Source organism: Camelus bactrianus, chromosome 20 (genome assembly GCF_048773025.1).
Source record: "Camelus bactrianus isolate YW-2024 breed Bactrian camel chromosome 20, ASM4877302v1, whole genome shotgun sequence".
Classification (NCBI taxonomy): Eukaryota; Metazoa; Chordata; class Mammalia; order Artiodactyla; family Camelidae; genus Camelus; species Camelus bactrianus.
This window is the reverse complement of record NC_133558.1, coordinates 14083839-14110657: the sequence shown is the minus strand read 5'-3', so window position 1 is coordinate 14110657 and position 26819 is coordinate 14083839. Positions and strand designations below refer to the sequence as shown.

Below are 26819 nucleotides of genomic sequence, written 5' to 3'. Positions count from 1 at the left end.
TTAAAAATAGATTATTTTTAGTTTCTTTTTCATTTAAACCTCCTTTTATCTAAGTCGTCTCCATCCTTTGTAATAAGAAAAAGAATGTAAGAAAAGCAATTCCTGAATAATATTCTAGTATTTAGTGCTTTCTTCTGGTTTTTAATAGTGTGTATAGATACTACACATGTCTGTATATTTTAAATATTCATACAAATATGTATATAAAAACTGAATAAAGTCCTACAATAAAGGCTAGAGCTGATAAATACCTAATGAAATAGCTCGTTGGCCATCTCAGTTTTCCTCGATAATGTATGTCCTGGGGCTTGTTTCCCCAAGAATGAGGTATAGTTGTCTCCTCAGTCTGTTAGGGTGGACCTAAAGGGCCATTAATCATTCTGTCTGGAGCTCAAAGAGAACCCTCTGGAAACAGGGAGACGTGTAACCAGCCCGTCCAGCCTCAGCAGCAATGATGAAGGTGCCCGGCCACTGGGGTGGAACCGAGCACAGGCACGAACGTAATGATGAAGGGTGCCATTTCCTGCCTTGCCGGCCCGCACCGCAGGTGAGGCCCCACCCGCCCCGCTCTCAGTCTCAGAGCAGCTCTTTCCCGTCATGTCATAGGAAACCGAATGTTCTTCTCTCAGTGGAAATCAAGGCTGGAATCCAGAAAGTAGAGTTGAAATGCGGTCCCTTAAGTGGTATACGGTGACAACCAAAAAGCAGTTGACAATAGATCACAAGCGAGATTTCTCCTTAGCAGCACAAACAACCCCCTCCCCACCAAAAAACAGATACATCAAAAATTAAAATAAAAAGCCTACTCTGGTTCTCTTGTGCATTTCACCCCAACTTCCCTTTCTGGGTTGAACAAACTCAAAAGAAGCCGCCACAAGCACATCTCCCCATTCTCCACCCCTGGAAAACTCACGGGCTGATTCCGTCTGTGTGGATTTAAGGTATTTCCAAGGCTCCCGTGGACATCAAGCAAAGCCCAGGCCCAGTCAGGGGGCTTGCGGAAAGCTGTGCTGAGACACAGTGTGGACGCCACAGGGCCAGTCCCCAGAGAACCAAAGTGAGAGCCTTAACTGAGAGTGGAAAGTGGTCAAGCCACGCCATCCTCCCTCGGTGAACCAGGCCCACCATCCCCTCCTGCTGTGTCTCCGACAGATTGACGCCAGTGTATCTCCTGTGACCTAAGATCCGACATCAATGAAAGTCACCCTGGGGGGTGGAGGTATTCATGCACGTCCCTATTAATAGTCTTAAAATAAATTTCCTTTTCGCAAGAGACCAGGATCTGCCATAAACTAACTAGCTCTCTTAGTACAGGCCATGACGCCCTCGAGCCCAGGTCCTCGCCTAGGGAACGAGGATGGAGTCCTGATGGTGGGCCACTTCTCCATCACCTCTGGACGGCTGTCATCTCCTCCCCTTAGCAACTCAGCCCTTCCATCCTCACCCTTCTGCCAAAAAGGTCCCCTTTGCTTTCCTGTGTGTTCGCTGGCCTAAGCAAGCTGCTACCTGCCCTGTGAGCGGGCCTCGCTGGCCTGGTCCTGACTCCCAGGCACAGCGCTGCCCAGCCACAAAGGGAAGCCAGAAGTCAGGAGTGGGCTGAGGAGATGGGAGGCAGGCACAGAGGCAGCCGGCTCTCCCTGGAAAACCTCCCTAGACAGTCAGTCTCGGGAAAGTGTGCCAAGGTGGTGGAACCTCGCGCACAGACTGTCCATCCCTTGATGCTGAAGGAAATATGGAGAGGATGTGCTGGAGCTGCCTGGTACTGGCTCAGGAAAGCCGATGATTTCCATTTTCAGGAAGATCGGGAGCCAGCTGAGTTCCGACTAGCAGCCTGAAATGGGCCAGTGAGAGTACTGAGCCACGGAAATCGGCGAAGGCTGTTACCAATGAGGACTTTTTTTTTTGTTTGCTTGAGAACTGGTTGTTAAACCTTCCCCAGCACACCACCCAGGAAGCTCCATCCTCAGGGAGCGCCATGTGCTGGCCCAGGACGGCCCCTGCGCCCCTCCCAGCTCTTCGCTCACTACCTAGAAAACACTGGGGTGGTTCCTTCACCTCCCTGTGCCCCTCCTTCTGTCTCTGCAGGATAAGGATAGAACCTATAGGAGGGCTGAGTTAATTTATTTAAAGTGTTAAGAATGGTGCCTGGCCCAACGTAAGTATTTTCCATTATTATCTGCTTTTTAAAAAAATGATCCTTTTTCGGGGAGGGGTGATAATTAGGTTTATTAATTTACTTATTTTTTAAACAGAGGTACTAGGGATTGAACCCAGGATCTTGCGCATGTTAAGCACACGCTCTACCACGGAGTTATACTCTCCCCCCATTACTACCTGCCTTTAATACCCTTGGGCAGAGAATGGATTGAGAAGTATTGATTAAAAAAACAAAAACAAAACAAAAAAACCAATCCCCTCATATCCTGAATGCCTAACAAACTCGTTTCAGGGTTCAAATGTGGCTGGCTGTTCTAAGACATCTAAGAACTAGAACTTTCAAAAAGTGAGCCAAGAAAATGAGAAGAAACACAAAAGCAAGGATTCGCCAAATAGGTGCAAAAGAGAGAAGACGTAAATATAAAAATACATGATGAATATAGTGGCCTCTTCTGCTGATCTCCCCTTAACACACAGAAGAAGGAATGAAAAAAATAAAACAGCCTGGGAAGCGAACAGATTTTTAAAGACCGTCTGAGAAGCCAAATTCCTTCACAGCAATTATTCAGATGATGTTTGTGCTTAGATGTTTTGTGTTTAGAAAAAAACCTCCATGAGCATTTAGTTTGGAGATGCAGAAACCTCGGTAACTTCTCATGCTTTGCAAAGCTGCTGTTAGAGCCAAGCATCCTTGTCAAGTAACTGGGTAGCAATAAATATCTGGGTTTTTTTTCTTCCGTACGAAGAAAGTTCTATTTTGTCCAAGGCTTCACTCACCCAGGCAATCACAGTCAAACATTCAAATTTGGATTTGTTTCCCGCTTTGGTTTCTAGCACACTGGGCCCCCTGCCTTCTTTTGGACTCCGTGACTTAAGATATTTATCATTTCAGGGACAGACTTTGCCAAGAGCATTTTGGTTTCAGGCAGAAAACAAAAATAGATGCACTTCAAAAATGATCCAAGTGTTGTTATGTTTCTGATTATTTTTTATCCCCTCAACCATTAAAAAAAAAAAAATCCTGGTGTTTGAAATAGTCACCTGAATCTCCGAGAAGCTTTAAAGCACCCTAAGACAATTAAACAGATTCCTGACATCACGAGGGCCAGCAAGCAACACAGCGCAGCCAGAGGTGACGGTCAGAGGACACACGGCAGGTGTACGCGGCATCTTTTTTCCCTGGAAGAGCCCACGTCTCAAAGTTGCTTTGATAATAACCCCCTGACTTCTTGTCAGCATGACGCTTCCAGCAGTTTTTTGAGAAATGCCTTTTCTACCGGGGGCTTTGACCGTGACCTTGTTTTTTTCACATTTAATAAATTGGAAGAAAACAGAGCTAGAGGACATTACTCCAAAGACATCAACTTCCTTTTCCATGATTATCGACAGTATAGTGGGCGCCTGAGAACACGGACGGGGGTGCCACTGTAATGTGATCATCCTGGCACCAAAGAGCAAAAAGGAGGATTCAGAGCCTGGGCATCTACCTCTGTCTGGACAGGGTTACTTTGAGGCACTGAAAGGTCGACAAAGAAGCAGCACAGTAAGGCCTGTAAGAAGAACCGTGTCACCTTAAATATAGTCGGCTCTCCGTATCGGCGGGTTTCGCATCCACGGAGGGAGGACCGACCGTACTATGCCATTGACATAAGGGACTTGAGCATCCTCGGATTTTGGTACCTGTGGGGACTCCTGGAACCAGTCCCCCTGGATACTGAGGGAGGACGGCACTGTGATTATGGCTCTGTGTCCATAAAAAGCACTTATGTGTATAGAAGCAAAGGTGGACACTCTAAGCCAACACCAGACAGACGAAATGGTGGAAATACAGACATCTTATTTCTTTATTTGCAGACACCTTGTTCCTAAAAGGATTGAGACAGCTTGTAAAATATATATAAAATTTAAGACAAGTCATTCTGGGGCTTTCTTTCAATCATGGTAAAATACGTATAAATTGACCATCTTAACTGTTTTTAAGTATACAGTTAAGTATAGTCTTAAGCATATTCATGCAGTGGTGCAGCCAATCTCCGGAACTTTCTCATCTTGCAAAGTCAAAACTCTACCTATTAAACAACTTCCCATTAACAAGTTGTTTTCTGTGACAAGTTTGTGTATTACCTAATGAAAATAAAACATACTTTAAAAATTAAACAAAATGTAATGACCTTTGCTCTTCATTAAAGAAAGCGTTTGGCTGGGAAACGTTCTGCCCACCAACCTAACAATCCTTTCTGACAATAAAAAAGGCTAGAAATCAGAGCAGCCTTACAGAAGGGCAGGCAACAGGAGACGGAAGTCTGGAACTTGAGCATGCAGCACCTATCTGGGAAGGAAGAAGTTGCAAATGTGAGCCAAAGCGCTCTTCAAATCGGGGGCCCTCCAGCAGCCAGTGCGAAGAGAGAAAGCAAAGCAGTTACAGGAATCAAGAGCAAATTGGCTGCCACGCTCTGGGGACCGGCCAGGAGATGAGTTTCAGGAAAGGCAGGGGCTGAAGGGTGTTGGCAAGAAAGGCACATGACGCTATGACAAAAACTGCTGGAGGTGAATGGAAATGGGGTAGGAATCGGGAGAATCTAAAGGAAAGCAGAGGATTCTTCTGGAGTTCCCTGGTGGAAGGATACTATGCAATTTACCTGACCCAGACTGAGGGTGAGGGATGAAGGCCGGTGGAAAGACCCCAAAGATAGATTCCAGAGCAGCAAACAGCAAGCTAACTCCAATGCTAGCTGCATCAACGTGGGAAAGTTCCTCTCTAGAAAGGACCTCCTTTACACCCAAGCCAGTGGATATAAGAAGAAAGCCCACCTTAAAATCTATTTCTAGGCTAAGCCTAAAATTTATTTCCAAATAGAGATGTTATATTTCCATGTTCCTCACTCCCCCCCACATAATGCACTTTCAAGTGTTCCAAGATTATATGCTAAGAAGGAAAATCCTTTGGATGCTGATACTAGAATCTACTAGAAGAAAATAGAATTTCTGCTAAATTTCAGGCATAAACAGGGAGGAAAAAATCTGTCTCTCAGGACTGATGGCATGGATAGTACGGAAAAAAAATTTTTTTCTCAGATTCTCAAAAAATGCTTTTAGATCCGTGGAAGAGAAACAGTGAAAAGTGGATGTTCCAGGCAGCATCTCACAGCTTTACTTGGAAGGATTTTAGCAGTGTTTTCTGAAACTTGGGGCGTTTCCAAGCATATTCTATGGCTTCTAAAATAACACCACAGCCTAGGGAACTAGAAGACAACTCTCATCTTCTAGAAATGCTCTTATTACATGTAGGCTGTGATGGGCGCCAAGGTGGAGTGAAAGGGCACTGGTGTTAGATTCCGGGACAAGTTCCACAATTTATTAGCTCTGCAACCCTGGGAAAATCACTCCGACTCTCTGACCTCTAGTTTTCCACCTGTAGCCTGAGGGTGATAATACTGTCTTGAGGAAATCGTCTGGAGGAACGTGAATTGAATTGGATGCGAGAAAGTGTTCAATGGATTTAAGAACATACTGTTGAACTTCCGGCAGCACGGCACATGAACCTAATTCCTCCAGGTACAAAGATACCCAAATGCTGGATAAAATATAACCTTTACAAATACAGAGGGAGAATGGGGCTTGAAGGAAAATATGGGAAATGGCCAGGTGCCAGAAATGACAGCAATCAAAGCCAGGGAAATGAATCTAAGCTGATGCAGAAGCAGCCCCCTGGGTTTTCACTGGGTTTCCAAAGTTCCTGGATGCAGAGCAATGAGTTTCTAGTGCCCACGGAGATAAGAGATAGAACCTTAGCCAACAGATGGTGACAGGAGAGTCAAGTCCAGAGTGAAGAGCCACCCCAGCCACTAAGGAGAGCTGTGCTGTCTGCTTAGGCTACCACAGCAATATACTGCAGTCTAGGTGGCTCCTGAGAAATTTGTTTTCACATAGTGTTGGAGGCTGGGGGTCCAAGAGCAAAGTACTGGCCTATCTGGCTTCTCCAGAGGCCTCTGTCCTTGGCTTGCAGGCGGCCGCCTTCTCCCTGTGACCTCGCATGGCCTCCCCTCTGTGTGTGCTTCCCTGGTGTCTCTCTTCTCATAAGGACACCAGTTATACTGGATTAGGGCCCCACCCCTATGACCTCATATAACCTTAACTACCTCTTTAAAGGCTGTTTCCAAATACAGTTAACATTCTAAGGTACTGGGGGCTAGGGCTTCACCATATGAATTTTAGGGGGCACAATTCAGTCCTTAACAGAGGCTGACAAAAACTACTCATAGGCTCAGACAGGCAGTAAGAAGGCTTACGAAAACTTGCCATTCGTCAGGGGCTTTAGATGAGATGGGGGAAAAGATCGCCAGTGAGAAATAAACAACAGCCCAAACTTGTAATATGTGCAGGTACTATGCACCTGCACAGGTAATATGTACAGGTGTGAGCTTTGAACCTATCCTCCCTACATGTCGTGGGAACCGTAAACTAAGTAACATAAAGTGAAATTTCTCAAACCCTACCAGAAACTTAAAAAAACACCAAAAAAACAAAAAAGACTAATCAGAGCAAAACTTTCACAACCCAAGATATGCCATGTATATATTTTTTAACCCTGCTAAAAATTGATTCATTAAAAAAGCTACAAAAACTACAATGAGAGTCACTGAATACAACGGACCAATGGTTCTCGAAGTGTGTTCCCTGGACCAGCAGGGTATCACCTGAGAAGCTGTTAGAAATGCAAATCCTTGGGCCCCACCTAGACCTATGAAATCGGAAACCTTGGGAGCGGGGATGAGAAATCTGGTATTAGCAAGCCCTCCAGGGGATTCTGACGAAGTGTGGGAGCCCTGTAGTAGAGGAATGGGCATCTCAGCCACTGTCGGGTATGAGGCTTCCATACAATAGTCCCCTTTTCCTCGATGTCAGCAGCTCACTCAAGCCACCAAACTCACTATCCACTGCCCTTCCCTGTTCGCATGCTGTTCAAAGCCTCAGGTCACTTCCCTTCATTCCTAAATGCCTTTCCCCCTCGCTCACTAGCCCTCCCTGGTTCCCACCTTCCCAGCTTAGCATATAGTTGGTGCTCAGTAGATTTTTACTGGAAAGAGTAAACAAGAGCTGCATGTGTTGTGAGGCTATATTCTTTTCAAAAAGCTGCTAACTCTACATTTGATATTTAAAATGGGGGTGGTAGTGGGCTGCTGCCTCCAACAGGGCTAAATCTAGAAAGCGGTCTTCTGAGGCACAGAGAGCAACTCTGCAGAAGGAGGCTGTATCAGTTAGCTAAAGCTGCTGTAACAAAGCACCACAGACTGGGTGGCTGAAAGGACAGAAATGGATCCATTTAGCTTTGAAGACTGGGAGTCCAAGATCAAGAGGTAAGCGAGGTTAGTTCCTTCTGAGTGCTTTGAGGAAGCATCTGCTCCAGGCCTGTCTCCTAGCCCCTGGTACCTCATTGTTCCTTGGCTTACTGAAGATGCTCTCCTGCACCTTCACCTCATCTTCCCCTGTAGGTGTTTCTGTCTCTTCCCAGGGCATTCTTTTTAGGACACCAGTCCCAGGGACTCACCCTACACTAGTGTGACCACACTGTAACTCAGCGAATTACATCTGCAATGGGTCTTTTTCCAGATGAAGCCACATTCTGAGGTCCTGGGGATTAGGACTTCAATGCAGGAATTTAGGGAGACAAAGTTCAACCCATAACACATACAATCAGCATAATACGTACAATTTTAAATTACATAAAACCTTAGCACAAGAACAATGTAGTATATAGTTTATGGACAGAAATGCATAGTGAAAGTATAACAACATGTATGAGAGGGAAAAGACCAACGTCAGCAGTGCTTCCCTCCAAGGAGGGACAAAGGGAAGGAAATGCTACCAAGGGGTCTGGAAAGGGGATTTGACGGCATCTACACTATTCCATTTTTTTTTTTTTAAATGTGAAGCAATGCAGCTCGATTTGTTAAATGTTGATGGTGGGTTATTATTTTATCTCTGCATTTTTCTTTTTCTGCATGTCTGAAATATTTCTAAATATTTGTTTATTTGAGAAATTAGCATTAGGGAAGAAATGTTCTGGCCTGTAACGAACATGACATAGGACAAGGCACTATGAACTCTGTGCAGGTGAAGACATTAGGGAGTGCCAGCCAAGTGGCAGGTGGCTGTCTGAAAGGTCAAGTACAAGGGAATGAAACCAAAAGGCAGTCCAGACTGCAGGGGGATGGGCATGTCCCATGTCAGGCCACAAGTCACGGGAGATGAGGGATCAGGCAGGTCAACACAGGCAAAACACAGGGGACACTGCCAAGGCCAGCAGGGAGGGTGAGGCTGTGGCACTGATGGAGGTGAGACACAGGTGAGCGGGGTTTAGAAATACAGTCAAAGAGACCAGCATCCAAGATGCAAACTCGCTCCAGGCAGGACGCTCAGACTGGTGGCTGGAATAGGAATTCCATTCTGACAAGCAGGACTGGATTAGGAATTTTGCCTTAGAATTCTAGGGAAGGGATTCCTATAATTTCACAAGAGATGTTTGGCAAGTGAATGACAGAGATCAGCAGAGGCCCCAAACCAACAGGCAACTGGGTGGTTAGTGTTCCCTGCATCCTGGGGCAAGTGCCAGACTACAGATCCAAGGAAGGAGGGCGGGGTATTACCCTGACCCACCTCTGCCTGACACAGAAGACTGAAACATTTGCCAGGCCCAGAGTTAAGCCATTTACAAGCATTATCTCACTTAATCCTCAACAACCCCATGAAGTTGATACTATTATTATACACATTTTACAGATGAAGACACCTTAGAAAGGCTTAGAAAGATGACGTTAACTCGGCAGTAGACACAAGACAACACAAATCAGTAGATGGCAGAACTGGGGTCCAGTCCCAGTCAGTGGATCCCAGAGCTCGCAATCTCAGACCCTGTGTTTCACGGTCTCCTTTCATTCACATCAGAAATACCTGCCTGACCCTGGTTCAGGTGCTGGAGACACAGCACTGAGAAGTCAGACCAGGGCCCCATCTTCACGGTACTTACGTTCTAGGAAGCAGCTCACCACCCCCATAATGCAAATACAGCCTCAGAGACTTTTAAGGAACGTGTTCCAATAACCCGAGCCTGACATTTTTTTAAAGTGGAGGAGGGTGGGGTTCAGAAAAAGGAAGTATAATTAAGAGGCTGTCCAGGCAGGAGGCCCCGCCACACGGAAAGGCCAGGATTCCTAAAAGACACCTCTAATCATCCTGGGTGTGACGAAACTGTAACAATGACCTTGGAGCTAAAAGGAAAAGAAGGCGGCTTGCCCTGATAGGACGCCCACTGACAGGGAGACCCTGGCCTGGCCGAGGTCCCCCGCGCTCATTATGCCAGCCTGGGAAGAAGGAAAGTCAATTCCAAAATTGCTTGTTCATGTCATGGTAAATCCTTAATGCTTTTAATGAAAATTCTTCTCCTTCATGAAATATTTTCTATTTTAAAGATGAACGGCAAATTAATACAGCATTTCCAATAGCCTTTAAGTCAGGTTTAATTGGGGCAATTCCCTCCAGTGAATCGAAAGATGACATTCGTCTTCATCGCCTGGGTGGAATGTTAAACTAGAAGCAGGGAGGAAATGTCAACGTAAAATAATGCTAATAATTATTCTGAATGTTACATTCTCCTTGACCTTGGAATTTAAAGGGCCAAGATGAAGGCTTTTTGTCAAAAGTCAAGAAGTCATCCAGAGACGCTGCTGACATTTATGATTAATACAATCTGGGATTATTAGGAGAGAAATGCAGAATGTGATTAGCGCCTAGGATCTCAGTAATTCATTTTTATATCACTGTAGAAACCATATAGTATACGGACATAAAAAGAGCTGACATGATGTGGATAATCCTAATCTTTAGAAATTTTGAAAGGAAACCTCTAAAGATAAGGAAGATTTTTTAATTAAAGCAGCAGTCACTAAATAATTAAATGTATAGGTCTGGAGGAAAGGAGGGAATAAAATGACCCCAGTTGAAGGAAAGATAATGATTCCTTGTGCATAACCCACATATGCACACAAAAGAAATCAAGCCTCTATCTGTCAGTTCCTGTCGCTTCACAGTTTCCTGGTTCATTTGCAGTGACAAGAGAGAGTGTGGCTCGGGGAAGGAGACCCCGGCACTGTGCTCTGAGCTGGCAATTCAAGCCCTCCCAGAGAAAAAATGGGACTCTGGGTGAGAGCAGACACCTCTGTCATGAGAAAGATGGCTTTCTGTTTTTGTTGAGGAAAACGAAGCTCCTGTTTTAAATCAAGCTTTTTGTCCCAACCTCTAACTGAGAAAAGTGCAAAGCGGAAGGGGCACCCACTCTTTGGGACCTGTTTCCCTCCCCACCCAGGTCCCCCCCCAGCACAATTCATCTCATTCCTCTTCCTCCTTCTTGCTCAGACAGAAGCAGGAATGTGGAAGAGGTGGGGGGTGGCAGGGAAACTGATTCTTGTAAAAATAAACTGGTAAAGACTCAGATACCCACAACAAAGCAAAAAGGGAAAGAGGGCTTTTGAGAGAGAGAAAAAATACAAAACATTTAACTTACCCATTTTAAAATGAAAAACTGGAAGCAGGAAGCTTTATACCACCCAATCAAGTGATACATATAATCCTGACTTATGTGCAAACAGCATATACATACAGGATGTGTGATATATTTTATGTATAGTAACCTTTCCTCAATTTTTCCCTCAGTCGGGACAGATGAGAGGTAGAGAGCAAGCAAACAGAGAAAAGGTGAAAAAAAGTGAGGATGGAATGTGAGGGAGAAAAATGTGGAAGGGAGCAGGAGGCAGGAGACAGCGCAAAGCAGAGAGACCCACATGGAGAAGCTTTCCCTCTAGCCTAGGGTGCATCAGAGGGCTTCTCGATACTTCTTGATTACTCCCTGGTAACTGAGAGCAGACTCTCTGGTTTAAAGTCTCATTCTCATCATCCTGCCAGTTTGGCCCCGAGAGCTGGTAGATTTCCACGTCGGTGCCCATATCAACCTATACCATGCACAAAATCCGTGCAGACCAAGAGAAGGGCTGGCTCTTCCAGGAGTCTGTCCTGCCTGCATTACACTGCAAGCTTTCAGCCTTGCAATAAATAATAATTCAGGGGAAGTTAAGTGAGGCACTATTCGGAAAGGAATCTTATGTTGCCCTGAAGGTACCTGTGAAAACAAATGAAAGTGAAGTACTTGCAACAACTCAATAAGGTTGAGAAAACTGAAAATCTCTCTAAATCAATTCAGCCAACGAAGGACTTGAGAAGACTTTCAAGCATCTGGACCGGAGATGTAGCAACCGTCACAGTTTGTTCTACTCATTCCAAGCCTCCCCTCCCCCACCCCAGATGTGACCATCTTAAACAAATACGCATTTAAATTGCCTTCATCAGCACCTTAAAAGGCAGAGCCACGGTCAACGTTGACAAGATATAAATGGAAAAAGTTTCTAAATGTCAAAACTTCCCACTGCCAAGTGGCAGCTGGGAGGCGTCATGGTGACCACTAAAACCTCACAAGTAGCTTCATTTCATTTCAACATTCCTTGCGGACCATGTGTGCAGACACTGCTCTAGTCCCTGAATGACGGCGATGAATCAAACATAGGGTCCACGGTCCTCCCGGTCTAACGGAGGAGACAGACAAGCAAAGCGGCCATGAAAACGCACTGGTGTGAGTGCGCAGGTGTAAATCCTGAGGCGCTGAGCCAGTGCAGGGGAGAGGCACCCACCTCGTATATCTCTGGGTGGGAGAAGGGGGGTAAGATTTCTCTGGGGAGGTAACTCTCGAATTGAAGTTCTAAGGAAAAGGTAGGAGTTAGCCAGAAGAAGAAGAAACAGTAGGGTGGGCGGGTGGGCTGTGTGTGCACACGGATGGGAGAGGATAGCAACACACTTGCCGACAGGCGGCGCCACTGTCCACTGAGCCAAGTGGCTCAAGCTAGAACCTAGGAGTCACCTTGACCCCTTCTTTCCCTCTCTGCATACCTAATCATTAATTCCTGTTGACTTTACCCCCCCCAAATATATCCCAAATCTGTCTAGTTCTAACTTCACCCCGCCTCCTGGTAGAAGCCCTGTCCTCTCTCCTCTAGACTCTGCAGTCAACTCCTAACTTGTTATTATGGGCTGAGTTGTGCCCTACAGCCCCACCGCCACCCAATTCCTATGTTGAAGCCCTAACCTCAACCACTAAGTACATCAGAAGGTGACTGTATTTGAAGATAGGGCCTTTAAAGAGGTGATTAAGTTAAAATGAGGCCTGATCCAATCTGGCTGGTGTCCTTGGAGAAGGTGATCGGGACACACAAAGACGGCAGGGATCCACGCCCAGGGGAGAGGCCAGGTGAAGACACGGCTGGTGGACAGCCGTCCGCAAGCCACGGAGAGAGGTCTCCAGAGAAACCAACCCTGCCCACACCTTGATCTTGGGCTTCTTAACCTCCAGAACTATCAGAAACAGATTTCTGTCCTTTAAGCCCCCCAGGCTGCGGAGCTGGGTCATGGCAGCCTTAGCAAACCAACAGAATCGCCTTCCTGTTTCTACTCGTGCCCCTCAAATCCACTGTCCAGCAGCTAAATCGCATCACAAGAGAGCCGGAAGGGAGGACGGCAGAGGAGCTGGGCTGAGTCCATGTGAAGCCGTCCAGGCCATCCCCTCAACCCCGTAATGGGGATTTGTAGAGACTTGAAAACAGAAGGTTCCCAGTCTTGTGAAAAACAACCCTACTTAAGACACAAGTTAAGAAGGCCAACAGTTGTAACCTTTAGATTTGGGAGAGCCAATGAAAATTTCAGTGAGAAGACACTAATCTATCATTTAAAAAGATTACTCTTGATACCAAATAGAAGATGGACTTGGGGGGCCGGGGGGAAAGCAGGGGATTCTCCCTCATGCAGACGGGGAGCTGTGGCCCTCTCCCAGCTCTCCAGGAATTCTGGAAATATCATCACAGGCTCTAACTTTCAACTCAGTTTGACGACAAGATTTTTATGATTCCCAGGAGTTATGTGGTAACTGCTAGACTAAAAGGTTTCCTCCATCCCACAACTAGAAAACTCATCTTCAGGAAAGAAAGCAATGCTTTGGTATCTGCAGATACCACCATTCCTTAAAAGTTTGTAAATCACATTAAGTAAATATCTCCATACTTAATCCGGATATACTGTTTTCAATTAAAAATTATATTCTTCAGCCTGATAAACCATCGTAATCATCAAATTTGGCCCTAAAAGAACCCCAGTTGTTTTCAAACCAAAAAAAGGCACATTCCTAGGGCAAAGGTCTGTCAATTACTATTTCAAATAATCTAAGACGAATTCTGACTATTTATTTTAAAAAGTCAAAACTGGTTTGAGCAACAGAAACATGTGAGCAACACTGTTTTAATAAGCTGATAGTCTCAGAGTGATTAGATGGTAGAGCCACTGGGATAGAATTTCTAGCTTGTGCATTTTTTAGAAATCAGAAATGACTTTACATTAAATGACATATTTGTGTGCACTGGAGTGATGGAGGGGCAAGGCAGAAGATGGATGTATCTATTTCATGCATTAGAAGCATCTTCAAGATTCTAACAGAATACTCCTAGAATCTCATTATTCTTGAGGTTATGGGCCACACAAAATGTAAGTACAATACATGCAAACTAGCCACAGTATAATCAACCGTCTGTTCAGTTTCTTCTTTATAAAACAAAGGAAGTGATAGCATCCCCTTGCTTCCGTTTTTATACTTGCACTGCTTAAAAAAATGACACTAATTTGGCTACATTAATACACATTAATGTAAGAGCCCATTAAACAGTAACAGAGAAAGGCCAATTACTTTTGTTTCTGACAACACATCTTTTCCTGGCTAGCCCACAATGGCTTCAACCAATTCAGAGGACAAGATAATAGTTCTAGTCTATAGAGCTAATTCTCCTGCCACTAAATATATTCTCCTACAAAACTGCAAAAGGTCATTGCTAAAAACCACAGTGAAATTCATAAAATATTGGAGGTAGGTGATGAATACTCTGTACAAAAATTTACTATGGGAATTAACTGTATTTCATCAGCCTCAGTACCAATTACCCAATTACACACTACATTTTGAAACATAGTTGGCCAACTATACCACTCACTGCAGGGTAAGGGCTGGAAAGAACTTCAGATATCTCAAGCGTTTTAAAAACCAACTAAGAGATAAAGGAGACTTGAAATTTTTTCCCACCTCTATTGAGATATAACTGACATATAACACTGTGTAAGTTTAAGGTGTATAATGTGTTGATTTGATATACTTTTACATCGCAAAATGATTATCACTATAGCATTAGCTGACACCTCCATCAAGTCCCATACATGTAATTACAATTGCTTTTTTGTGGTGACATTTAAGATTTACTCTCGTATCAACTTTCAAGTACACAGTACAGTATTATTAACTATAACCATCATGATGTACATTAGATCCTCAGAACTTATTCACCTTACAATGGGAGTCTCATACACTTAGACCAACATCTCCCCATTTCCCCATCCCCCTGCTCCTGGTAACCATCGTTCCACTTTGTTTCTGTGAGTTCAGCTATTTTAAATTCCACATATGAGTATTTGTCTTTCTCCATCTGACTTATTTCAATTGATACAATGCTCTCAAGGTTTATCCATGTTTTTGCAAACAGCAGGATTTCCTTCTTTCTCATGGCTGTATAATATTCCATTGTATGTATACACCACGTGTTCTTTATCCATTTATCTGTTGACAAATGCTAAGATTATTTCCATATCCTGGCTATTGTGAATAATGCTGCAGTCAACACCTGAGTGTAGTTACCTATTCGAGACAGTGTTTTCCTTTTCCTTGGATGTACACCCAGAAGTGGGTTTGCAGGATCATATGGTAGTTCTATTTTTAATATTCTGAAGAACATCCATACTGCTTTCATAGAGGATGCACCAATCTGCATTTCCACCAACAGTGCTCAAGGGTTCCCTTTTCTCCACATCCTCATCAGCATCTGTTATCTCTTGGTTTTTTGTTTTTGTTTTTGGACGAGTTGCTTTTCTACAACAGTCATTTTAACAGGTATGAGGTGTAATATCTCATTGTGGTTTTGATATGTATTTCCCTGACGATTAGTGATGTCCAGCACTTTTTCATGTACCTCTTGACTATCTGTATGTCTTCTTTGGAAAAATAACTATTCAGTTTCTTTGCCCAGTTTTGAGTTAGGTTTTTGGGTTTTGCTATTGAGTTGCATGAGTTCCTTATATACTTTGGATATTAAACCCTCATCAAATATGGGATTTGAAGATATTTTCTTCCATTCTGTAGGTTGCCCAGAAAATTTCTCAATAGTTCTATCAAGCAGCCTCTTCCATGAATATCTAATCTTCAGGTGTTTTATTTAACAGCTCTATTGAGTTATAATTTGCAAAAGTTACTCACTGTAAATGTAAAATTTGATAATTTTGGCACATTTGTGTCATTGGGCAATTATCACACCACCACCGTGAGCCAGTCCGAGAACAGCTCTAAAAAGTTCTCTTGTGCCTGACTGCTGGCAATCCTCGTTCCCAATCCCAGTCCCAGGCAACCACTGATCTGTTTTCTGTCTCCATACATTTGCCTTTTGGGGAGATACTTCATATAAATTAAACCATGCAGTCTTTCCTGCTTGGCTTTTCTCACTTAGCATAATGTTTTGAAAGTCCGTCCATGTTGTACTGTGTAGCAATAGTTCATTCTTTATTGCTGAATGGGATTTCATTGTAGGAATATACCACAGTTTGTCTATCATTCACCAGTTGATGGACATTTGCTATTATTTCATCTTTAAATAGTTGATAGAATTCACCATTTGGAACTGGAGGGGATTTTCTTTGTGGGAAGATTTTTAGTTACTGTTTTTATTTATTTACTTCTATTCAAATTCTCTATTTTTTTTTCTTGAGTTAATTTTGGTAATTAATGCCTATCTGGGAATTTTTTGAACTTTTCTAGGTTGTCTAATTTATTGACAAAGTTCTATAATATTCCACCTATAATTCTTTCCATTTCTGTAGGGTCAGTGATGTCCCTTCTTTCACTCTCGGTTTTAATGGTTTGTGTCTCCCTTCTTTTATTCCTGGTCAGTGTAGGTAAAGGTTTATCAATTTTCTTCATCTCTTCAAAGAAGCAGGTTTGATTTCATTGGGTTTCTTTACTGTGCTTTGCTCTCTATTTCACTGATTTCTACTCTTTATATTTCCTTCCTTTTGCTTGCTTTGTGCTTAATTTGCTCTTTTTTTGCTGGTTTAGAGTAGAAGCTCAGATGATTAATTTGAGAACCTCTTTTCTAATATAGGTATTTAAATCTATACATTTCCCTGTAAGTACTACTCTAGCTGCATCTATAACTTATGGTATGTTGTGTTTTAATTTTCACTCAGTTCAAAATATTTCCTAGTGTCCCCTTTGATGTCTTCTTAGATCCATGCGTTACTTATAACTGTGTTAATGCCCAAATATTTAGGGAATTCCTAAATTTCCTTCTGCTAATGATTTCTACTTTAATTGTTAAGATTGAATGGCTTCAATTCTTTCAAATTTATTATTATGACATACCACATGTTCTGTCCTGGTCTACTCCTTTTGTACATGAAAAGAACATACACTACACTGTTGTTGGGTGGAGTGTTCTACAAATGTCATTAGGCCATTTAGGTCATGTTTGATAGCGGTGTTCAAGTCTTCTATATCTTTGCTGATTTCTCTGTTTAGTTATTATATTAATTATTGAAAGGAGTATTAAAATCTCTCTGTTGAATTTGATGTTTCTTATTTTCTTCTGTCAGTTTTTGGTTCATGTATCTTGGGGCACTGTTGTTATATATGTATACACTTTTAATTGGCATATCTTTTTCATGTATTGGTTCTTTTATCATTATATGTGTATTTTACAAGTGAAGTATAGTTGATTTATAATGTGTTTCTGGTGTACAGCAAAGTGATTCAGATATACATAGATTTATGTCCAAGAATGTTTTGACTGTTCTCTTCTAGGAGTTTTATGGTGTTATGTCTTATATTTAAGTCTTTGAGCCATTTTTTAGTTTATTTTTGTGTATGATGTGAGAGAGTGTTATAACTTCATTGATTTACATGCAGCTGTCCAGGTTTCCCAACACCACTTGCTGAAGGAAAAACATGGAATGCTTCAGGAATTTGCCTGTCATCCTTGTGCAGGAGCCATGCTAATAATCTCTGTATTGTTCCAATTTTAGTATCTGTGTTGCCAAAGCGAGCACCTTTTTATCATTATAAAATGTCCCTCTTTGTCTCCAGTAACAATTTTTGACTAAGGACTATTTTGTCTCATAGCAATACAACCATTCAAGTTCTCTTATGGTTGTTACTTGTATAGTATATCCTTTTTCTACCTTTTTACATTCAATCTATTTGTGCCTTGTATTCTAAAGTGTATTTGTGGCAGACAGCATAGTGTTAGATTTTGCTCTTTAATCGCTGCTAGAAATCTCTGTCTTTTAATTAGAATGATTAGTCCACTCAAATTTAATGTAATCATCGATTTGGTCAGATTTACATTTGTCATTTTGCTATTTGTTTTCCATATCTCAAGTCTTTTTTGTTCCTTTATTTCTCCTTTACTACTTTATCTTGTGTTAAATAGATGTGTGTTCTGGGGGCCATTTTAATTCTTTTTATTATTTAGCTTCTTTTTAAAAAGTTATTTTTGTAGTGATTGCTTCTAGGGATTACAATATGCATGTTAAATTACAACAATGTACTTCAGTTTGATTCTGACTTAATTCTGCTAAAAGACAGGAATTTTACTTCAGTCTAGCGCCATTTCCTCCATCTTCCTATATGTTACTACTGCCACATAAATCACATGTATGTATGTCATCAACCCAACAACACACTGCTATAATTATTGCTTTAACCAATTTAAAATGTCTTTTGAAGAACATAAGGGAAGAAAAGAAAAAAATACATTTATACAGTCTTTTATTTTTACCCATATATTTGTCATTTCTAGCCCTTAGTTTTATTTTCTTACCATATGTTCTCCACCTCAACCTTCCCTCGTACTTCTCTCAAAGTGGCCCAGCCACAGGCAAGTATGCTGGTAACCAGAGAAAACATCCTGAAACTAAAGGCTGTCCCGAAGTCAGATTTCTGATATAAATCAGAAAGGAAGAAACTTTTTCAAAAGTGATTCAAATGCCATCTTCCTAAATAGACTCTTTCCGGAAGCAATCTTTCCCTGTAAAATTAAAGGGCACTTCAGCCTGTTGTCTCACATTCTTCAGTTTTGAGAAGTTCACTTGTGACCACTCCGAGCCTCATCCTTGAGCACTTGCTGAGTTACTCCTGCCCACGGATATTCTTGGCAATCGCGCTTGCTGCGCCTGCTGCTCAGTTCTAAAATCCAGGTGTTTCCCTTTACCTCCCAGTAAGCCGGTTCATTTCCTAGGTGTGATTACTTGGGCTATTCTTCCTGGATGTATTTGAATGAGGGGGTTAGCAGGACTCTTTCTGGCCTGTAGAATCTGAGCCCAGACTTAAGTCTATGTTAAACACCACTCTGGAAAAAAATCCTTCTACTTTCAAACTCTTCCGTCTGTGGGATAATTAACTGAACTCTTAGACTTCTAAGTTTGCATTCCAAACAGAACAGTAAAACAATTATTCTTGGACCCGTTAAAACTTGACTAAATGTTTCATTAAGATTATAATTATGGTTTCAGGACATCACTAAGAAAATATTTCAACATGTCATATCTGTCTAACGGTATGTATAAACCTACGTATGCAACTGATTCGTAAACAAACACATATTTGCTTTCTATGCTTTTTTTGTTGTTCTTGCTATTACTCCCAGTGGTTTGGGGTTCCTTAAAATACTGCCCATACATCTTCTTCACATTTTATAACAGGAATATGTCTATAGGTATGAGATTCCTGACCGTAGGATCTGCTTAATTCACAGATGAGAGAGAAAGAAAAGAAAGAAGAAAAGAAAGAAAGTAAGAAAGAAGAAGGATGGGAAGGGAAGAAAGGAAGGAAAGGAGGGAAGAAGAAAAAAGAAAAAGAAAATATAAACTAAGAAATGTGTGAGAATTGGGAAGAAATAACCTGTGTCTGCGTCCCTTCCTTGATCTAATTACTATCTGAGAGAGTAAAACCTTGGAGCCCTGAAGAGAACAAAGTCAAGAGTCGAGGTGAGAGTCAAGTCTAAAGTAATTGTATAATAGTCACTAAGGTGCTTTAATTAAAAAAGGTAAAAAGGACATTCTTCTCCCTCTAAACAAAAGACCCATTGAAACGGAAACTGACATCTTCAGGAAAATGAAGGGATTTGATGTGGAAAATAACTAACATCCTACACAGTAATATTTTGTTATTGGCAAACAGAAAGCAATAGTTCAAAATTTATCAAGCTTATCAGTTCCACCTAATTAAGGCTATAGCCAGAGGGTATAGTAAACAAAACTCTAATAACTCACTTCTGGGATTCTGGCTCCAGTGAAATCTAATATCCTTCTGGAAAAGTGCTTGGTGGTCTCCGCTCATCTTGACCTTCGTCCGAAAGGCGACCACATGTAACACTCTGCTTCTGCTGAGCCTAAGGATGGAATTATATAGAGATTACATTTTTGTCATCTATGACAGACTCTTGTCTCCAGCCATAATATTGCCAGGGGATGCATGAAGTTTTAAGTGATTCTTTGAGGAAAAAGGAGGTCTACAGAATCCGGAGGAGGATAATTTAATTTCTATTTCAGTTACTGCCACCATCTCCACTTCATTTGTTTCAAAATGAAGCCCAACATTTCCCCAGAAAAACCTCCCCTCTCAATTTAGAAGATGTTTCAGTATGAAAGTTATGTGTTCATCAGGGTGCTTGGAAGAGGGTCGTGAAAGCATCTCTAAAGCTACAATTAGAAACGCTGGAAGCAGTGGTGAAATGTAAATTCAAAGACCCTCAGGCCCCTTACTTCTGATCCTCTTCTACCTCTGCCCCAAATTCTCTTTTTCTTTGGAAGTCAGCTCTTATCCCTTTTAATCTGTGGTCAGAAAAGAGAATGTTATGTCCCTCCCCTAATAACTATGTTGAAGCCCCAACCCTCAGCGTGATGGTATTTGGCAACGGAGCCTTTGGGAGGTAATTAGGTTTAGAGGAGGTCATGAGTATGGGGCCCCACGTAGCGTACTTATAAGAAGAGGATGAGAACAGAGCCCCCGTTTCTCCACCATGTGAGCACACAGTGAGGAGGCGGCCAGCTGCAAGTCAGGAGGAGAGCTCTCACCAGAACCCAACCAAGCCGGCACTCTGCTCTCAGACTCTCAGCCTCCAGAACCATGAGAAATAAATACCTGCTGTTTACCTAGTTTATGGTATTTTGTTACGGCAGCCCAAGCTGACTAAGAAAGAGGCACCCTTAAGAAAGGAAGGCTGTCCTCAGGCCATACTGCGGTATCACCCTGAGATGGATCACGGCCCGCACAGGAGCCAGCTGCTAAGAGGAGCAGGGCAAGCTGAGTCAGGCAGGCAAGACATCTCTGAACAGAGTGACTATGATGACCGGAAGGGCCAGGTAGATAAGTGAGTCAGAGGCAGGAAATCCACTTCTCAGAGGAATTGAATGCAGCAGGGAGTCCACAGACACTGGGTCCACCCAGCAATAAATCAGTGGGTATTCTGAGGCCAAAGACTCAAAGAAATCAGAGAAAGCGCCACCAGAAAAGAGGAGAACTGGAAGCAGAAACTGACTTGAGGCAGAAGCTGATCTGTAGTCAGATACATCCTGGACTTGCCTCCCTACAAGGCAGTCAGGGTCCTGTGTTCTCTGGCTTGGATCCTCTATAAGACCCTCACATCATAGCCTGATGAATGATTCCTGGCAGTGGGACTGGCCCCACATGAGGTGGTGATAACCTGGCATTATAACTTCTAGAAACTCAGAGGAATGAGAAAGGAGAGAGATCGCTCAGCCACCCGTAGTTAGGCAGATGAGGAAACTGAAACCCCAAAAGACTAAATTATATTCCCCTCTAGGTCAAACCAATAGGAGATACAAAACTACTTAGTTAGGTTACAAAATGTAATGCCCACTTCAGTGCTTGCATACTGCCTCATGATTTCCTTACACAGCATCTACAGACTATTATATATCTCTTTGGCTTAGATCTCAGCATACTCTCCAGGCACAATCTTGTCTCAAAAATAACCACTTAATGGAGAAGTACATTGGGGCCAAATTGTGGATGCTCTAGAAGGCAAACGATTTTTTCTATAGGTTGCAGCTTTTCATATGAAAATGTTAGAGTCTCCTGAAAGTTACAATTAAAGCGGAAATGTGCATGCGTGCATGCTCACATTTCATGGGAAGAGCTTTTAAAAGAATTCTCATATAGGTAAAAACCACTCTTGTTGACAGAGTTAAACTGGAGAATGTCATGACCCAGAATCTTTCCTCCTGCATTACAAAGAAGTTGAGAATCTACTTCTAAACTGTTACTTTTAACAACCATCCTCATTTCCTTTTAAAGAAGCTGAGATTTTTCCCCCCTCACTTATACCCTCTTAAAGAAATAGTACTTCCTTACAAACTGTTAGAAACTCCTTGTGAGCAAATACTTAAGGCTGTAATTCCTTTTTTAATTTGTTTTTTATTGAAGTATAGCCATTTACAATGTTGTGTGGATTTCTAGTGTAGAGCATAGTGATTCATTTATACATATGTATATAAACATATTCCTTTTCATATTCTTTTTCATTATAAGCCATTACAAGGTATTGAATATAGTTCCCTGTGCTATACAGTTGGCTCTTGCTGTTTATTTATTTTATATATATAGTAGTTAGCATCCATAAATCCCAAACTCCGATTTATCCCTTCCCACCTCCTTTCCCCTCTAGTAACCGTAAGTTTGTTTTCTACATCTGTGAGTCGGTCTTTGTTTTGTAAATAAGCTCACTTCTCTAAGACTGTAATGCCTATTCTTCCCAATTGGAGCCACGTGGCCAAGATGGGGAATCCTGTTCATTAGGTCTGGATATGCATGGGAATTTGTTAGGAGAAAGAAGAGTTATCCTCTCTAACCCAGAGTTCACCTGATGTCCAGAGAAACCACACTCCGGGTCCAGTCGGCTCCTTTGTCATTCTGCCTTTTCACCAGGGATAACAGGAAAGTGTCCTGTTCCTGGTCCATCTGCAGGGCTTGCCCTCAGCAAAACTGAAAAGTAGGAAAAGTTCACCTTCATTAGGCTCTGCAACCTTTCTGGCTTTGGGCTTCTAAAGATCGAGTCTGACAGCTAAGCAGTTTGTGGTTTTCAAATCGTATTGTCTGTCTCGCTACAAAAATCCTTTTAATCAGCTCTTTCCTTCTGTTTTAAGGACAGAAGGAAAGCTCCAGCTCCTCCTCTCTGCTGTGTCCACCTGTTAGACTAGCCATCAGGTCCAGGACATTTGTGCCTTTGGAAATGTGTTACTTCTCCCAAAGGTGCTCTAGTGTAGAATGTATCTGTAAATGTAATGTAAGAGGCTTTTTCAAGGGGTAATATTATCAATAAACTATCTGGAGAGGTCGGGACATTTCCTGAGAGCGTGAAGTCATATCAGAGGGTCCTATGTGTAGGAAAAAGCTGTCTTGGCAATGCGTACCTGTCACCTCGGCTACTGAGAATTTTCCTTTCATGCCAAACAATGTTTGGAAGGCAAGTGGAAAACCCTGACTCCAAAATAGTCCCACAGCAATCACTACAGGATCTCCTCAAATATGTACTTTCAATCTGTTGACAATTCTTCTCTGAGTACTAGTGTGTATATATGATGAATCAATCTACTTTGCACTAAAAATAAAGGCTGGAAAAGAAAATTTCAGTTCTACATGCAAAATTCTATTTAAAAAAAACCATGCAGATGTTGCTCGATTCACAGTTCCAGCCAGGCATGTAGAAGATCATTTTACACCCGGACTCCCACAAGGAACTCTGAAGAGCCAGGAACTGGGGGTTCATTTTTCATAGAAGCCAGAGAACTGTTTTAAATCCCTTCCACACAATTTGCAAAAGTCTCGCTAATGCAAACCATACATACTGTTTGGAGTTCAGTAAACAGCAAACACAAAATGACTAAGCCTTTTTAAAAATAGTATTCTTTCAGTAACCTTGAGAGCAGTGACCAGAACACCATTCTGAATCCCAAAGAAGTCCCACGATTTAAATCTGACATGGTTATTCCCACTCTGGTTTGTTCTGGCCAGAAGAACACAGCCAAGTTTTCTGTTTTCCAAAGGCAGAACAAGTATGGCTTACAAAAATTCAGCCTGACAGTTAGGGAGTTTGAGGACTTCAAATCACATTGCATGTCTTGCTGTAGAATTCTAACATTGTAATCCAAACGTAATGTTTCTGTGAAATCTAATTCTGACCAACCAGTTACAAGCAACGGGCATTATCAAACAGGAAATTCCCTAATTCAAATGGACCATTTACCCATTTTCTGCATTTCAGAAAACTCCTTGGTGGGATTTGAGTTTTTCCAGTTTTCTTCTATATCCATTGATTCTCTGTGGGACACCCCAAGTCCCTCTCCTGGCTTTAAATTCCATTATCCTGACAAGGGGCTCAGCATGTCTGGCCTCCCACCAGGGAAGTAGAAAAACATTCTAAAATGACGCGGAGTGCTTTTGGATAAAGATGATAAACACGTCTATGGCCTCCTTCTCTCGAAAATAATTCCTCAAACCACCTCAAAACAGTAAAGATGAGGAAACACAAAAGTTTATATTTTGTGAAACCAGAAGATATCTGTAACCAAAACAATAAAGACAGAGAGAAAATGAAGGGACAGTAAATACTTTGCAGAGGAGGGAGGATTCCAATGCAGAGTTGGTAGGGACAAAAATGCTGAGAAATAAGCTATTTTGCATCTCAGAAATCCAGAAAAGCTCACTGGAGACCGTTTCAGCCCAAAGGAGCTGCATATGAGATAGGAAATAAACACAGGGAAATTGTTTTGAATTCAGTATGGGAAACAAGCTCACCCTGGTCTCAACCTTTATTGAGGAAAACCTCCAAAATGGATAAAACTATAAATAAATAACTATTTCCACCCCCCCCAAAAACCCAAAACCTCAGAGGAAATAAAAACAACATAGAAAGCTGGAGAAAAACTCAAGACATCACTTTTAGGAAACAAGAACGAGACGCCATCTAATAATCAGCAGCAGCAGCAGCATTTAGGAGCTCCTGGAAGTACAAGTAGGAGAGCTAAACTTACGAATTCAATAATGCACCTGGAAGATAAAGAAGACTTCTGAAAAATGATAAAAATGGACAAGGAAAGGAAAACGGCAAGAAAACAAAAGGTTAGAGAAGAATGTCCAACACCCAAATAATAGGCACTGTGGAAAAAGAAAGTAGAGAAAACATTAGGGAGATACAATTAATACAAGAAAAAATTCCAAAACTGAAATAAATGAAGCTGAATCTCCAGAATGGAAATGACCAGTAAGTGAACCTTTTTTTTTTTGGTGACTTACATTAAGGAGCATTATCCCAGGTTACACTGAAAAGAGCAGGAGTTGGAACAGCACTGGGCGCTGTGTTCGTCTGTTTGGGCTGCCATACCAAAATACCAGAGGCTGGGGGGCTTAAACAACAGAAATCTCTTTTCCTGTTCTTATTAGGTCTCCAATCCTATTGGATTAGGACCTCACCTTTGTGACCTTATTTAAATTTAATTACCTCCTAAGAGCCATATCTCTAAATATAATCACATGGCAGTGTGTGTGTAGGGGGGTGGTTAGGGCTTCTACATTTGAATTTTGGACACTTGGGTCTCAACAGCAACATTAGAAGCTAGAATATACATAGCACAGGGAACTATATTTGATATCTTATAGTAACCTTTAATGAAAAAGAATATGAAAATGAATATATATGTGTATATATGTATGACTGGGACATTATGCTGTACACCAGAAATTGACACATTGTAACTGACTATACTTCAATTAAAAAAAAAAAAGAAGCTAGAAGATAGAGAAATTCAGGGGAGGAATCACTAGGCAGACAATCTCTCACAAACAGCAACAGTGTCAAATGTCCACCTCACATTTATGTAAATAATAAAAGCTTTATACAGGGATTTAATTATTTAAGTGCTAATAACTAAATTGTTTAAGTGCTATTAACTAAGAGAAGGGAGGTGTAAGATTTAAAATACTATGTGTCAAAATAGAAATTCAGTAAAATCTAAAATTGATTAATCAGACATAAGTTTATAAGTCCACTCTAAGGTGATCCCAATGTGTCATGCTCTTGTGTATTTCTCCATCCTTTTAAGTATGGGAAGAAAATGTGACTTGTTTCTAGCCTGTAGTATATGGCAAAGGCAAAGAGATTTTCCAGATGTAATTAAGCTCCCCAGTCAGCAAGCTAGACAGAAGGAGATGATCCTTGTTGGACCTGAGTCAATCAGATGAAAGTCTTTCAAGAGAGAATTTCTGCTAAAAGAAGAGAGAGGGCCAGGTGGCAAAGAGAGTCAAGCAGCCTTGAGAAGCTGAGAGCAGGCCATAACCTGCAGCCAGCAAGAAAACAGGGACTTCGGTCCTACAGCTTCAAGGAACTGAATTCAGTCAGCGAGCCGATGAGCCTGGACCAGGATTCTGGGCTCAAGAATGGAATGCAGCTCAGCTGACATCTTGGTTGCAGTTTTGTGAGACCCTAGGCAAAGGACACAGAGAAGATGTGCTGGACTCCTGACCAGAAGAAATAATGAGCTAAGAAGTGTATGTTATGTTAAAGCCACTAAGTTTGCGGCAACTTATTATGCAGTGATAGATAATTAACACACAGGCACAGTATTTAGAAATATGAAGGAATGTGCCAAAAGGCATTAACACAGTTACCTTTGAAATGCTGGACCCAGGAAGTGGGGGGTGGGGTGGCAGGTTGGTAGAGGACGACTATTTAAGTTATTATTATAAGGCTTTTATTATTATTATTTGACTTTGAAAACTACCTAGGTATTACTTTGAAAAAATTAATTTTTTTAAAGGTAACCTGAGAGAAATGTAAAGATTACAGGATGTATTTCAGATGAAATGGGATAATATACATAAAAGTGCTTAAAAAAGACAAAAAGTACAGTACAAACATAGGGACTTATAATTAAGTTTCAAATTCTCAGTTGGTTAGGACTATGTCCCACTAAAACATTCCTATGTTGCAACCCTAACCCCCAGGGGGGCTATATTGGAAGACTGGAATCTCTAAAGAGATAAGTAGTCTTAAGGGTGGGGCCCTGATTCAATAGGATTCAATAGGCCCTGATTCAATAGGCCCTGATTCAATAGGTCCTTATAAGAAGAAACACTAGTGCTCACTCTACCCGCAAAGCCCCGCCACACACTGAGAAGGTTCATGTGAGGACACAGTGGGAAGGTGAGTGTCTCTAAACCAGCAAGAGAATCCTCACCAGAAACTCAATCAGCTGGAACCTTGATCTTGGACTTCTAGCCTCCAGAACTGTGAGAAAATAAATGCCTGTTGTTTAAATCACCCAATCTATGGCATTTTCTCATGGCAGCCCAAGGAGACTAATACTGAGTTTGGTACTAAGAAGTAGAGTGCCGCTGTAACAAATAC

At 41.9% G+C, this 26819-nt stretch overlaps 1 protein-coding gene and 1 non-coding gene across 2 annotated transcripts in view; both read right to left on the bottom strand.

Moving 5' to 3' along the window:
• Positions 1 to 26819, bottom strand: part of CDKAL1 (CDKAL1 threonylcarbamoyladenosine tRNA methylthiotransferase) — a 721370-nt gene that overhangs the window by 114759 nt on the left and 579792 nt on the right. The window contains exon 16 of the transcript XR_012500987.1: positions 19666 to 19784. The gene's annotated coding sequence lies outside the window, so the exon portion shown is untranslated. The remainder of the gene's footprint in view (positions 1 to 19665; positions 19785 to 26819) is intronic.
• LOC123614116 (U6 spliceosomal RNA) lies at positions 17336 to 17442 on the bottom strand. The gene has a single exon (XR_006721611.1). It is a non-coding gene; the product is annotated as a U6 spliceosomal RNA (small nuclear RNA).